We start from the raw sequence: 15372 nt of genomic DNA, 5'->3' as shown, positions 1-15372 counted from the left end.
GAGGACATCTGTTCTGGCCCTCCAAGTGGCCACTCCACCCTCTTCTAGTAACAGCACCCTGGTTTCCCTCTGGGGACCCATCCCTCTCCCATCTTGGTCCTTGCGACCTCATTCTCCTGCTCTAGAAGTGGACGCATACACCTGTCCTGGCCTAAGAGTGGGTTCCCTCTCCCTGGCCACAGTGTTGATTTAAGGGGAGAACATGTCATCCAAGGCCAGTCGGTGAGCCCAGGGTAGATGGCCAGGATAGAGGAAAGAGGCATCTTTTCCCTGTGGGGTGAGCCCAGAGATTCGGGGTGCAGTGGGGAGGTGAGGGGCCCCAAATGGGGAGTTGGTGCCTGAGAATGAAGCCGACAGCAGGGAGTCCAAGGAAGCAACACCACCTTTACACAGTCGGTGACGCCAGCCAGGAAGTCCCTGTTCTTTTTTTTCCCCCATCATCTGTGATTTTGTTTTTAATTATCTTAAGTCTGATAATCACATAATTTACAAATTTGTGTATATCTCCTTTATTTTAATCCTTCTAATGAGTTGGTAAAAGCACCATTATCAGTCACACATACACAGTAGTTTACAGTCTTATGTGGTTTTGAATACCCGTTTAAAGACAATCCTGAATAGTAATTGAGCTTGACTTAGCAAAGAATTCAAGAGTAAAGTTTAACTTGTTATTGTATCTTGTCACTCTGACTTTTAAAAGCATTTGGCTTCATATATCATCTATAAAACACGAGAAGCATTAAATATTCTTTGTTTGATATGATACATAAACCACACTAAAGTGCCTTTCAATAAGTAAAAGGCAGCATGTTACGTACATGGAATTCTAACCAGATCGGCATAGTTAAGACCAAAAGTGTGCAGTAGGCATTGCTACTTTATCTTCAGCCATTGCCTTTAACAGGCTAATGAACACAAATTAAAACACAGGTGAGTCTTGCTTGGTTCTGAGACAGCGAAGGGATTTCCCCAGTACTTAAATTTACTCATATAATCAGTATATAAATCTAGATATAAAACCAATCTCTAATAAGTCTTGAGATGACATTCACCATCTTTGTGAAAAGTTGAACATTACTGATCAAGTCCAATCATATCTTTAGAAGTGGAAGACAGTGATAGTATTTACAGAACCAGAATTATTGTCAAAATTTTTAAAACTTATCATATTCATTTAACCACAAATCAGTTGTACTTAAATCAGGACTGTCACAACAGACACATTCTATCAGTCATTCATGATCTGAATTCTGGTGTATGAGATCAATTTAATTATTGGTACACATAAAAAGTCATGAGACATTTCTGTTTTGTAATAAGGCAGTGGACAACTATTATTTATTAGTAGCTTTTTCAAGATAAGCTACCAAGTCTGCCCTTTCTGCTTTCTTCTTAAGGCCAGCAAAGATCATTTTTGTTCCAGGGATGTACTTCTTGGGAGTCTCCAAACACTCCATCAGCGTCTCCTCTCCCCAGGTGACACCTTTGCTCTTGTTGGCATCTGTGTAAGAGAGTCCAGCTGCCCAACCTGTCTTCCACCCCAACAGACCACGGAGACTGGGCCTCGTCTCATGCTTGCCTCACTTTCCATGGTGTGCCACTGGGCACGCTTCTGAGCAAAAATCTTGCCTTTCTTAACATCACCCATTTTTAATTCTCTCTTTCATCACTCACACTACAAAGGTTCCCACTTGGAAGCCAGATGTCCCATGCTCTCAGAAATCCCCTGTTCTTAAGCCAGATTGAGTTGGGTTTTTTGCTTGCAACTAAATGAGCCTTTCAGATGATACAACTGCCAGAGGTCCCCCCAATTAGAAAAGGGAGAGACAAGCCCTGAGCCAGAGTTACATTACTGTGGTGCCAACTTTGAAGGGCTCCACTTCTGCTCCTTTCCCTTTTTCCCCTCCGAGAGCATATTTAATGTGCAGGCAAGACTCCTTTGAGAAGCTGCCTGCAAATCCCAAGGCCAGAGCACATGGCCCTCCTCCACTTTCTGCTCCCCCCGTGTCATCGTGTCTGACAGTGGAGGTGGGTTTTCTGTGAGTGCACAGAGACACCTTCAAAGCCATTTTTAGACTTTTTATTCTATAGACCAGAAAATTGCTGAAATTAGGAGCCATTTGAGGTGGCTCTTCCTCAAGCCCAGAAAAGATTACTGCTGTTGCTATATTGAAAAGCCCAGAAGCAAGTTGTTTTGGCTTATGTCTGGCTGTTATGTAATAAACATGATGTTGCACACTTTGGAAGCCCTGAACATCGGTTGGAAGGATGAAAACAGGGGCCTCACAATGGTCCTTTGTAGAGGGCTGGGAGAAGATAATATAATCTTCTGTGAGTGTTCAAATAACAGTGTGTGGGGGGGGTAGACTTGAATTACTATGTAAATTCCCAAAGGAAACAGTGGGGGGGGGGAGAAGAAAGAAGGAAGGGAGGTTATGTATTAATGCATGAGAAAAATGTAATCAACACCAAAATAAAAGCTGTTTTTAATAAGACAAAGGGACCCAGGAGATGTGGACTGATCTCCTGTAGAAAGGAGGTTGCATTAGCTTCTATGCTATGTAACAAATTACCAAAAACTTAACTGCTTAAAACAGCACACATTTATTATCACCTCCAGGAGCTCAGAACAGACCCCAGTGACAGCCAGCAAGAAAGTTGGTCAGAAGAGCAGGACTGGTATTGTTGGGGTCTCTGCTCAGGGTCTCATGAGGCTGAAATCACGGTGTCAGCTTGGCTAGGGTCTCATCTGAGGTACAGGGTCCTCTTGCAAGCTCATGTGGTTATCGGCAGAATTTAGTTGCTTGTGGTTGTAGGACTGAGGTTTGCACTTTCCTGCTGGCTGTCACCGGGGATTGCTCTGTGCTCCTAGTGTCCCCCACATTTCCTCACCACATGGCCCTCTCACAACATACCTATTAGCTCCTTCAAGCCCCAGGAAAATTCTTCTCATGCTTCCAATCTCTCCAACTTTTTTGACCTTGCACCTCTAGACTCTCTTTTAAAGAGCTCACCTGATTAGGTCAGGCCCACTCACCTCAAGAAAAGAGATTACACAGGGTGTGTGTGCCCAGGGGTGGGAATCTTGGGGGCCATCCTAGAGTTCTGTCTACCACAGTGATCAAATTTTTATACAAAAGCAGGAACCTAAAATGTATAATATTAATACACTACATTATGGACTGAATGTTGGTGTCCCCCCTCCCCCTGACATTCATATGTTGAACCCCTAGCCTCCAATGTGATGGCATTTGGAGGTGGGGGGGTCTTTGGGAGGTAATTATGTTTAGATGAGGTTGTGTGGGTTGCAAACCCACACATTAGTATAAGGACACTAATGATGGGATTAGTGTCCTTATAAGAAGTGGAAGGGAGACCAGAACTCTCTGTGTGTGTGATGTGAGGACACTGTGAGAAGGCAGCCATCCGAAAGCCAGGAAGAGGGCTCTCACTAGAAATGAATCTGCCAGCACCTTGACCTTGGACTTCCCAGCCTCCAGAACTGTGAGAAAGAAAAGTCTGTTGTTTGAGCCATACTGTCTATATCGTCATAGCAGTCCAAGCTAAGACAACTACAATACTCAACATCTCATTAATCTACCTCACCAAGAGCCTTCTAAAAAACAGGCTGTGAAAACAGCCAGCATGCAGAGTTTTCCCATGAGTGTGTCCTTCCACGTACACTTTGTTTATTCCTTTATTCATTCAACAAACTAGCTCCTATTGTCCTCTCTCACTGTTTTTGACCCCAGGGCTGGGACTAAGCTGAGGCCAGTGAGGTTCCTACAGCACAGAATTTACTGAGGAGCCCATTAGCATTACCCTGAGAGTAAGTGCACCCTAGGCCTCATCCTGGCCCTGGCCCTTCCAGACACAGAGGCAATAAAGATTTTGGGGGAAAGAAAGCCACTTTCTTCCTCAAGGCACACATGGTTTAATAGGTCAAAAACAGAATACAGGGCTGCTTTTTGAAACCTCAATTGCCAGATTCATAAAAGCACAGAATTTCCCCTAAGAAGCACAGTTGAATGTAACTGAAAAAAAGGCCCCTTCTGACCCTCGTTGTTTTAAAGGTCTAGAGTCATTTATACCATTAAAATAGAATCTGACACTAATATAAACTTGACGCCACATTTCATCGAATCATAACTGGTGAAGCCTCCTGTTGCTCCATCGGAAGGTTTGTAGTTTCTCACATTCCGCGGAGAAGCCCATGTTTCCTGGGTATACCTTCACATCACCAGGTAACTGCCTCTTCATCTTTCACTACTGTTTACTCTATTTGCCATTTCAGCACCAACTGGGGCACTTGTTGAAAGAATTTCATGGATCTCTTTTTCCCTGGCTTCCATTCACAGTATAGAGCTGAGCCTCTCACCAGAACCTGACTCGCCAGCCCATAGATTGTCCAGAATTCCTCTTTTGTGGCTAACAAGCCCCTGGCTCTGTTCTGAGTGCCCCTGTGGTCTTGTCGGTCCTCTGGTGCAAAGGCCGGCTGGACCCCAAGACCTCAGCCCTAAAGAGAAGCCTAGGAAAGGAGACCCCCACCAAGGCCTCCTGCTCCGATCTTTTGGGCTCTTTTTGGTGAAAGCTCCTCCACTCACTGTTCTCAGTGCACCCCACTGCGTGGAAAATGAGCCCTGTGTGAAAACAGTCTTGGGGCTGGGAGCCATGCTACACCCTTGTTCAGGTTAAATCCCCTTAAGTAACCAAAAACAGACCTGAGTTAGAGCTCCTAGCATATTTCTCGGTGCTGAGTGCTTACCCAAGAAGAATTCTAAACAGAGCACTGAGCTGATGGCAAATACGCGTGACCAATTCCCCAGCCTCAGCCACAGAAGGGATTGACAGGTTGGACCTCGGGGCTGCTGTTGCCACAACCTAGATCTGCATCTTCTAGAATTCTTTGCACAACAGCAGACCTATTTTGAGGATTTCCTTACCCCCACTCCCATGCCTCCAGCAAGTAAGATGTTTACTTCCAGTTCTAGAAGGGGAGAAAGGTGCAGGCAGACATGGAAGGAATGCTAACCATAGCTAACCTAAATCAGATTTCCAGGCTGCTCCACTAACCAGGGCTCTGCTTCACCCTCTGGGGACAGTGTAAACAAAAAGCTGGATCTTTGCATCCTGCTCTGAAGGCTAAAGTTCTGATTCAAGGCTTAGTCATCCCCTTCTGTGCCTCACAGTCTTTTTTTTTTTTTTTTTTTTAACTCTGATGCTATTACTTATTCATCCCTTTGCATACAAAGTGACTTGGGATAGATGACAAAAGAACTTGAGACTGAGCCCCTTATTTCTGGGCTGTCAGAACTTAAGGAAGTTAAGGGCCCGCCCGGTGGCGCACTGCTGCAGTGCGCCACTTGGGAGCGCGGTGGCGCTCCCGCCGAGGGTTCGGATCCCACATACAGACCGGTTCCTGCTCACTGGCTGAGCGAGGTGTGGGCGCAACACCGAGGGTTGCGATCCCGTTGCCGGTCCCGGTCCGGTACGGGCACGACACTGAGGGTTGCAATCCGTTGCCGGACACGAAAAAAAGACAAAAAGGAAAAAAAAAAAAAAGAACTTAAGGAAGTTAATTAATTTCTCTCAACCTCAGTTTCCTCATCTGAAAAAGTAGGGGTAATTATACTTGGCTTGCAGGGGGTTTTTGTTTGTTTTTTTTGTGTGTGTGTGAATTAGAAATGCATGGAAACTGCTACCCCCTTAAGAAAGGTTAGTTCTGCTATTGCTGCTATCTATGCCTCTATGTATGTATTGATCTGTCTTCTCTGCTAGGCTAAGTTGAAAGCAAGGATTGTGTCTGTATTGCTACTGGCAATTACAGTGCCTGACAGAGAGGGGGCGCTCAACCAATGAGTAAATGTTGAGGGTCTGGGTTTGAGTGAGGGGCAGCAGCCACAGGAAATCAGAATCTGTATGTACTTACCTGCTCTACTTCCTGAATCAGTGATTCACAAACCCTTTGTGTTCAGGACACATCTGAAGGGACTGCCATATTCAGACAACAGCGAGTCAGCAATAATCGCAACTTAATCCCTACTACTGAAGAGCAATGTCTGAAGCATTCACTATGGTCCCACCATTTGCTGGGATGCCCTTCAGCATTGTGGTTGGGTGGCTAAAACATTTACTGTCCTGATCTCCCCCACTAACGTACACAAGAATTCTCACATGTCCAATTAAACAACACGTTTCTTTGCCACCAGCTTACCAACACATCTTTTACCTTCTCAAAGTGCTACAGGTTGTAGCCATAGTGTGTTGGCCCATCATACAGGTCTCAGGTGGGCACTTCCACTTTGCCCTTGGAATTCCAAGATTTAGCTTTTGCAGCAATTTGTCAACAATCCTGAAGGTCCTTGACAACGTAGTCATTTGTAATTTTGCTAAGATGTCAATTTTTAAAATTAGCTTATAAGTAATACATAAGTATGTATGTATTGCAAAAGGCTCATATAATAGAGAAATGTACAGAGGAAAACCTGTAGAAGTCTTCCTTTATCTGACTCAGTCAGACTGCCACAAACATTCCCAATTCTTGGTGGCTTTATAACAACCAATGTTTATTTTTTGTTCACACTCCATGTTTTTACAAGTCAGCTACAGCTCTGCCTCTTACCATCTTTATCCAGAACCAAAACTGATGGGAAAACCTAACCTCTGTCTGGAATACTGCCAATCTAATGGCAGAAAGAAAAATACAAGGCAAATGATGCCCTGACTTCCAAAACTTTGCACACAAGTGACCAACATCATTTATTTGGCCAAAGCAAGTCATATGGCCTTTCCTGAGGTCAACAGTGTGAGAATAAATCCTGCTGCAGAGAGGAGCACTGTGGGGCAAGAAACTAGAATGTTCAGTGAATGAGAATACCATCTCTCTCTCCCCTGCAACTACTTCTCTCCCAGAAGGAACTGCCCTTAACAGTTCAGGGCACACCCTTTCAGTCCCCTGTCCTCTGTATTTGCCTACACATCCATGCAGGCATACACATCCATAAGGAATATTACACATATTGTTCTGCAACTTGCTCTGTTCGCTTAGTACGCCTTGGAGAACTTTCCACCTCAGTGTACACAAGTCTATTCCACTCTCTCTAACAACTACAGGTTATTTCATACCATGATATATTTAAATTATTGGTGTACATTTTGAATATTTACAATATTTTTTTGCCATAACAAATAATGCTGTGATGTTTATCCATTACACATGCACATATCTTTGTGTTACAGGCATCGGGAGAAAAAACCACCCTTGGAGACCGATATAGAAAAAGAGAAAAAGATTTTTATTTCCAGCAGCTGGACTGCACCAGCCAATTCAAGGTGCGGCACTGAACCGTCTTTGTTCTCTGTTTTTAAAGCTGCAAGTGCGGCAACTCGGTCGCCCGATCACCGCACCAAGAGGTATTAGCCAATGCAAGCAAGCCAACATTACATGAGCTAATTTTGCAGTTAACGGAGCTCCTCCCATCCCACCCCCGCTTTCCCCCGCCTAACTTTCACACAAGGGAGGGGCTACCTTAAGTGGCGTCGGTCCTGCTCTTAGAAAAGAGGGCATTACTTCATTTGTGCATGTGTGTATTTATGAGTAATAGGTTTCTAGAAATAGATTGTTAAAGGAGAATATGTGTGCATTACAATTTTTAATGGATACTGCCAATTTGCCCTGAAAAATGCCTTCATCAATGAACACAGCTACCAGCAATGTAAAAGGGCCTGATTTCCCAAATCCTCAACAACTCTTACTATTAATCAACTTTTTCTTTTCTGCTAATCTGATGAATGTTTTTTAAGCTAATTCATTGTTTTAATGTATTTTCATGCTTACAGTGAGGTTGAGAATTGTTCATATTTATTGCTAATTTTATAATTTTTTTCTTTTGTAAATTGTCTGTTTCCATTCTTCACCCATTTTCTAGTGATTGTTTTAATCTTTTTCTGTGTTTTATCTTTTTCTTTCAGCTTTGAATGAACTGTTTTATATATTTTCTCATTGTTAATCCTTTGTCTCTATTACCGGTTGTGAACGAAAGCATCTCTCAATTACATCAGGAACGCATTTTTGAAAACCAGACACTGAGTGAAAATACTAACCAGAATCCTGTATTTTCTGTCAGTCTAATACTACCAACCAATTTAATAAAACACAGAAAAATGTCAATATATGTAACAGATTATTTAGTGTGTAAGATGCATGAAACACTGCTTCCTGATCACCCAACAGTTAATACGACTTTTAACAGACACTTGCATATATGAAGCCAAACCACCTCTCTGAACACTATCAACACCCCATTCTCTTCCCTTTGTTGACATTTGGTGCTTTTCAAAACATCTGCATATGATTCTGACATTCTTCCAATTATATTTGGAAAATAACTGGAAAATTCCTCCACTCTTCCCTACACATATACTACTTTGTTTAAAATGTTCCATTGATTTTGGGGGATGTAAAATACAATTTTCTATATAAAGCTTGGCCCCAAGAATGCTGCATTGGAGAGACATGTGCGTTCTATGAAGTCTGGGTGTTAAAGATAAGAAGAGTTTTACTAAAAAAAGATTACCTAGGGAGGCAGTTTGTGAGGTATACATTTGCTTCCAGTCTGGCCATTTTGTTTTTAATTTTGTTCATGGTATTTTTTTCTAGATGCAAAATTTGCCATTTCATGTAATCAAATCTGTCAGTTATTTTGCTTAAGATTTCTGGATTTGAAGTCTTGCTTTAGGAGTCTTTCTCCATCTCAGGATTTTTTTTTTTAATTCTCCTATATATGTTTTTAAGAAATCGTTAGTTTTATGTTTAGATCATTAGTTATAAGAAATTAATTGCTGGGTAAGTTGTGAGGGGGTGTTGGGGAGTCTAAATTTTCTCTGTCCCAAAACAAGTAGTATATCATCAACCCACCACCATTTTGTGTTGCTATAACAGGATACCTGAGACTGGATAATTTATAACAAACAGAAATTTATTGGCTCACAGTTCTATAGGCTGGGAAGTCCAAGATCAAGGTGTCAGCATCCCTCTGCATCGTCACATGCTAGAAGGCAGACAGGCAAGAGCACAAGAGAGCAAACCCAATCCTGCAAGCTCATTTTATAATGGCATTAATCTATTCATGAGGATGGATCCCTCATGACCTAAACACCTCACGTTGGGCCCCACCTCCCAACACTGTCTCACTGGGGAGTAAGTTTCCAACACTTGAATTCTGGGCAACACATTCAAACTATAGCATGCCATAAATTAAATTCTCCAGGTTTTCAAAAAATGTATTCAGTATCTTAAAGCATCAGATTTTATGGTGGAGCTGGCATACAGAAGTGCAAATCTTAGGGAGCATGAAATTAATTACCAGCATCCGTGTATCAACACCAGAGTCCTCTGCTTGTTGTAATTATTCTCACGAAGGTGAAAAGTTTTGTGTGTAACAAATTATTTTGATAGCAAGACAACTGCTAATGCAGCAAGATGACTGCTAATGATGCATGTCAAGGGATAGAAGAAAGTGAGATACCACTGCAAATAAAGTGGAGTCCTGTAGAAATAGAATAATTAAAGATTTGAAGCAGTCATTTAAATTTTTCCAGTTAACCTTTACTATGTCTTACTTGGTCCTTTATAGGTTTATGATGTTCAGGAGATCTGTGGTTCAGTAGTTCTGGGTGAGTCCCTGGAAACGTCCAGGTTCTATTGTGTCATGAGCTTTCCTGGTCCCAGAGATTCACTCACAACTGACACCCCCTTGGCCCCACCTAGTTTGTGGAAGAGAAAACTGTCCTCTCTGCCTCCATTTCCCTTTTTTCCATCTGTCACTCCTCATCCCATGGCAATCTGACTGCCCCTTCCTCATGCCTCAGAAATGCCTCATATGGAAAAGCCTAGTCAGACAAGTTTGAAGATGCTGGGCTAGAGGTGGAGGATTGGGGGGAGTGTTCAAATGACAGCTGATGTTATATGACTTTGAGCCCACCGTGCCAAAGGGATGGACCAAAACACAGATAAATTAGCAGGTAAGCTGACAATTGCCCAAAAGGAGAGCTGAGCAGAGTGCAGAAGGAAAGGGGAGCAGGCCATATGCCTATCTCCTCTGGTCTCCTCCTCCTCTCTGCGTGCACATGCGTACACACACACACACACTGTGTGCACATGCATACACACACACATACACGCACACACACGCGCTGGCTCCTTTGTGTCCCAAGACAAAAGATTTGTCAACACCCTGAAGGAAGATTAGATGGCAACATAAAACAAGATGGGCATCCTGGGCTGAGGAGACCACATGGAAAGCTGTGTGGGAATCTGGAGGATGCCGAGGAATGCCGGGAATGGGTCTCCATGGCTGCCAGTCTGGGCTGGGATATCCCGGCCCTGGGCTGCCCTCCAGACATCCAGGAAGTGTCCTTCTCATTGCTTGAGAGGACTTTAACCTCTGGAGGGCTCCACCTCTGGCACCCAAACCCTCTGTGCCCCTGCCAGGGCTTCTCAAACTCTTCTTCTCAGCCACTCCTTGTGCCTGGAAGCCTCAGCACCTAACCGTGGAGAGGATGAGGCCTAGCCAGTCCTACCCTAGGCAAATGTGATATCTCTCTGCTATCTCGTGTTTACCTTTAAAACTGAAGCAGTTTGTGTTCTGCATCATGTATCTGTGCTTGTTTTGATGTAAATTGTCCTCAATTTCATGCCTAACTCTCTCATTCCTCCTCCCCATTGGGTACCGATAGAAAATGCAACACTGCTCTGCTTCATGGTAATGAATTGATGCTTGCCCGATTGTTCGTCTGCCATCTTCCCGCTAGACTGTAAGTTCCGGGAAGTCAGTGGCCATTCCTAGCTTGGTCACCACTGCCCTCTTCGTACCTAGCTGGTGCCTGTCCCAGGCATGGCTTTTAGCCTTCGTGGGTAGAGCCCTCTTCTACTAGGGATGACATGGGAGTTCCAGTCCTCATGCAGGTCATGTGACTGCGTTTCCTTTCACAAGCAGGAAGGCCATGGCTCACAAAGGGGTTATTGTTCGTTAAGGGTCCAGGTGAGGGGTGCCATCCGTCATTGCTTGCGGCCCAGCCCATCACGACTGCTGGCACCCTCCCAGTGACAGCAAGACAATGACATCACCTCAGAATAGTTAAGGGTCCAGGTGAGGGGTGCCATCCGTCATTGCTTGCGGCCCAGCCCATCACGACTGCCGGCACCCTCCCAGTGACAGCAAGACAATGACATCACCTCAGAATATTTACAAAGGACACCTTACTCTTTAAAACTCTCTCAGGAGAATTACTTTTTTAGCCCATTCTTGCTCTATTAGGTGTATAATCTCATAAATCAGAGTTTCTCAGATTCAGTTCAAGGGCATAGATGATTTGGTAGGTATTTGATTTAAAGTTGTTTTCTCCAGTCAGAGAAGAAACGGAAGGATTTTTTTTTTTTTTAAAGATGACCGGTAAGGGGATCTTAACCCTTGGTGTTGTCAGCACCACGCTCAGCCAGTGAGCAAACCGGCCATCCCTATGTGGGATCCGAACCCGTGGCCTTGGTGTTATCAGCACCACACTCTCCCGAGTGAGCCACGGGCCGGCCCCATGTGGAGGGCAAGAAAACAACTCAATTTGGAAAGAGAGCCAACTTCTCAGGTAAGTAATTGTAAGTTATATCTACCTCTGTCACCTCTGGGTCTAGTTTTCTCATCTTCTACACAGCCTTTCAGTGACAACCCTTATCCTTATTCTTAATATCCACAGAAGACTTATTGGTTGAAAAAATGCCAATTCCTCAGAATAGCACAGTGCTGACTACAAGTTTCTTGTAAAAATTGTGGTTAAACACGCTTTAGTCAGAGCATTTGAAGACAATGCTAAAGAACAGTAGTATGAAATCTGAATTGTGGAATAGTTATTAGTGTAATTGCTTGCATTTATTGAGCATTTATTTTGTGTCAGTTATTAGGCTGAGTTTTTTGCACAGATTAGCTCATGTAATCTTCCCAGCAAACACTTAAGGAGAGAATTATTATTCCCATTTCATAGATGAGGAAACTGAGACTTGGATGGTGTCTGTAACTTGCTCAAGATCATATGCTTCATGGGGAACAGGGCCTGAGGTCTGATGCTGATTTACATCATTCTGTGGTCCAGCCTCTTCCCACTGGCCACGAACAAGCAATGAATATTTGTATTTGAGAAAGAAATAAACTTCCATTACTCCAAGTGCAAGTGGCGATCAGTTCATGTGGCTCAGTTTGGGGTCTAACAGACTTGTTTCAGTTAACAAATTCATAATGATCTTTGTAAGTGGCTCATCTGTCGGTTCATTTTTTTAGTTGATTGAAATGTGTTGTTCTCTTAAAAATGTTGAGTGTTGCCTCTCCCATCCAACTCAAATAATCTGTAATGGTCTGAATGTCTGCAACCCCCCAAAATTTGTATGTTGAAACTGTAACCTCCAAGGTGCAGCTTTAGGAGGTAAGTTATATGGGCTCTGCCTTCACAAATGGGATTAATGGGATTAGTGCCCTTATAAAAGAAAACCAGAGCTTCCTTGCCCCTTCTGCCATGTGAAGACACAGCAAGAAGACAGCTGTCTTTGAAGTAGGCAGTGGACCCTCACCATACGTAGAATGTGCTGGCACTTTGATCTTGCACTCCCCAGCCTCCAGAACTGTGCGAAATAAACTATTATTGTTTATAAGCTACCCAGTTTGTGGTATTTCATTACAGCAGACGGACTAAGACAGAATCTAAGAAATAAAATGTTCATAAATGAATCTGGTCCATTTCTAAATTCCTGTAAGATCCAAATGTCTGTTTGACCAGGCATCAAACAAGTTCTGATTAGCAGTGCTCTTTTGAAAGGTGTGCTGACATTTACAACCCCTGTTCAAGTTCCTTCTCTGATAGCAGCAGCCCTGGAGTTTCTCTCAATCACTTGAGTTGGTTGAACTTCTGCAGTTGTTTCAGCTACATTTATGGAGTATCACTCTCCTGGTATGACCCTTGCCCTGCAGCCACTGGCCTTCTTGGCCCAACCGTGTCCACAACCATCTCCACTTTGAAAAGCATTTTCAGTTCAGTGCAAGAGGGATGGGTTGGGCACTGTCCAACTGGACTAGCTGTCCAATGTTGTGCTACTCCAATGTGGGGGAGGAGACTATACAGAAATACAAATACCAGCTGATGTTAATTGATGGCTTCCAGCCGGGCACTGTGCTCGGTGTTCTGCAGCGTCATCTCATTTCATTCTCACAGTCACTCTCTCAGTCCTGTGTTTCAGAGGAGGAAACTGAGGTGTTCCTCCAAAAATTAAACATAGAATTAGTATATGATATCTGTGTATCTGGGCAACCCAGTCTCTCTGTCCATACACAGAAATAAGCATCACTTACTTGTGTGATCATGTAGTTTGGGTGGGACCAGGCCTACCTTCTGCTCCACAGGATAGTCCAACTGGCTTATGCCACAATGGGAAATCCAACCTTTGTGGTCACAGGGTTTGGTTCAGGGATTAGCAAATCAGCACAAAGCTTTAAAGCTGTTGTATGGGAACAAGGGAACTCATAGGCCCGAATGCAGCCAGTCCTTCTATAATCACCAGGAAATTGACCCTAGGAGGCAAAACAAACAACATTAGTAAAAAAGGAAAGAAGTGAAAGAAATGAAGTCCTCATATCATTGTAGCAATCAATGTAGTCCACTGTACCTCCAGACTCCCAGTTAGCCAATAAATCCCTTCTTATTTATGAGTTTTAATTGGGTGTTCTGTTGCAGCCAAAAGCATTTTATCTAATACACCCAACTACTGGGCAGTTGAGCTAAACACACAATACTACACCTTGAAATACAGTTTATCCAGTGTAAATGTCTAACGGAAGAGTATTGGGTGATTAAATTGCATCCATTGATGGTACATTAGCTAGGAAAGACAAGGCTGTTTTAACAATAGAAATTTACTTTTCACTCGTGTAATAGCCCGAAGCAAGTGATCCTGCTCAGCACATGGCTCTCTTCCACACGGTTCCATTGGTTTTTGAGAAACCAGGCTTCTTCCACTTTTGGGCTCCCTACCCCCTAGAGCCTTGTGATCACACACATAAAGCTGGCAGACCAGGAAAGGAGGATGGGGGGCACCCCTGCTTCTTAAAACTGTTGGTCAAATGATAGAACCTCCATCCATTCTCCCTTAGCTAAAACTCAGTCACCCAGTCACATCTAACTGCAGAGGATCCCAGGAGAAAAAAGTGGATTTTTGGTAAGTAGCTCACAGTCTTAGTCACAGATATGATGCTTCAAAAGCTCATTGAATTACATGGGAAAATGCTAACCGAGCAGTGTGCAAGGTCTCAGCCCACGTTCTCTAAGGCCCATATCTCTAAGCACAGGGGTGCTCCCCTTCTCTCTGTTTCATCTCTGTGGCAAGACTTTGTGTTCTTCTCCAAGAGCCTTGTTTCACTTCTGGTACATTCATGATGTTCCCAGCAGGCAAATACACTACACCATGACTGGTGAGCAATAAAGACTTTACTGAAGATCTGGTGTGATTAAAGAAATGTAATCAGATTCTTCCGTAGCCATCTGCTCTTTCCTCCAAAGCTCTCTTCCCTTGCCAGCAGCCTCACCTCACCTGTGGCTCTTCCGTAGCCCAGTGCTTCCCTTCCAGCATCAACAGCTCCTAAAACCTCATGGCCTGAGCAATTTGGCTCTTACCCATTTTCTCGTGCCCATTCCATAAAACAAAACCTGGTAGTAAACCAAAAAAAACAATGAAATATTTTTTTTCCTCCAACATACCCCTCAGGGAACTTAGCAAATAATTCACTGCACAAAAACAATTCTCTTCTAAGGGCAGGGTTGGGTGGGGTGTTGCTGCTGAGGAAATTAATTTTTGCCATAAAAATTCATTTACATGGGAAAAAAGACTGAAAGGATACCCCAAAATGTTAACAGTATTTATTTTCAGGTAATTGAATTAAAGTTTTTTTTCTCTTGTATGTTTCTATACATTCCTTTAATTTTTGTTCTGTGTTTTCCAAATGTACTGATGTATTTCTTTAATAATTTAAAATTAATATAGTAAAGAAATTTATCTTTTGCTCAATATCACTAATCATTAGGGAAATGCAAATCAAAACCACAGTGAGATACCACTTCACAACCACCAGAATGACTATTTAAAAAAAAAAACAGAAAATAACAAGTGTTGGTGAGGATGTGGAGAAATGAGAATGCTTGTGCACTGTCAGTGCAACTGTAGAATGGTACCGCCACCATGGCAAACAGTACGGTGGTTCCTCCAAAAATTAAACATAGAATTAGTATATGATACAATAATTCTACTTGCTGTAGACTAGATGCTCCCCCCCCCCCCCC

At 43.2% G+C, this 15372-nt stretch overlaps 1 pseudogene; it reads right to left on the bottom strand.

Annotated features, from left to right (window-relative positions):
- Nucleotides 1-1334: 1334 nt before the first annotated feature.
- On the bottom strand, nucleotides 1335-1648 carry LOC103609192 (annotated as a pseudogene).
- Nucleotides 1649-15372: the final 13724 nt, after the last annotated feature.

The sequence above is a fragment of the Galeopterus variegatus genome, unplaced genomic scaffold (genome assembly GCF_000696425.1).
Source record: "Galeopterus variegatus unplaced genomic scaffold, G_variegatus-3.0.2 Scaffold9323, whole genome shotgun sequence".
NCBI lineage: Eukaryota > Metazoa > Chordata > Mammalia > Dermoptera > Cynocephalidae > Galeopterus > Galeopterus variegatus.
Note: the sequence above shows the minus strand (reverse complement) of the source record. Positions and strands in the feature narration are given on the sequence as shown.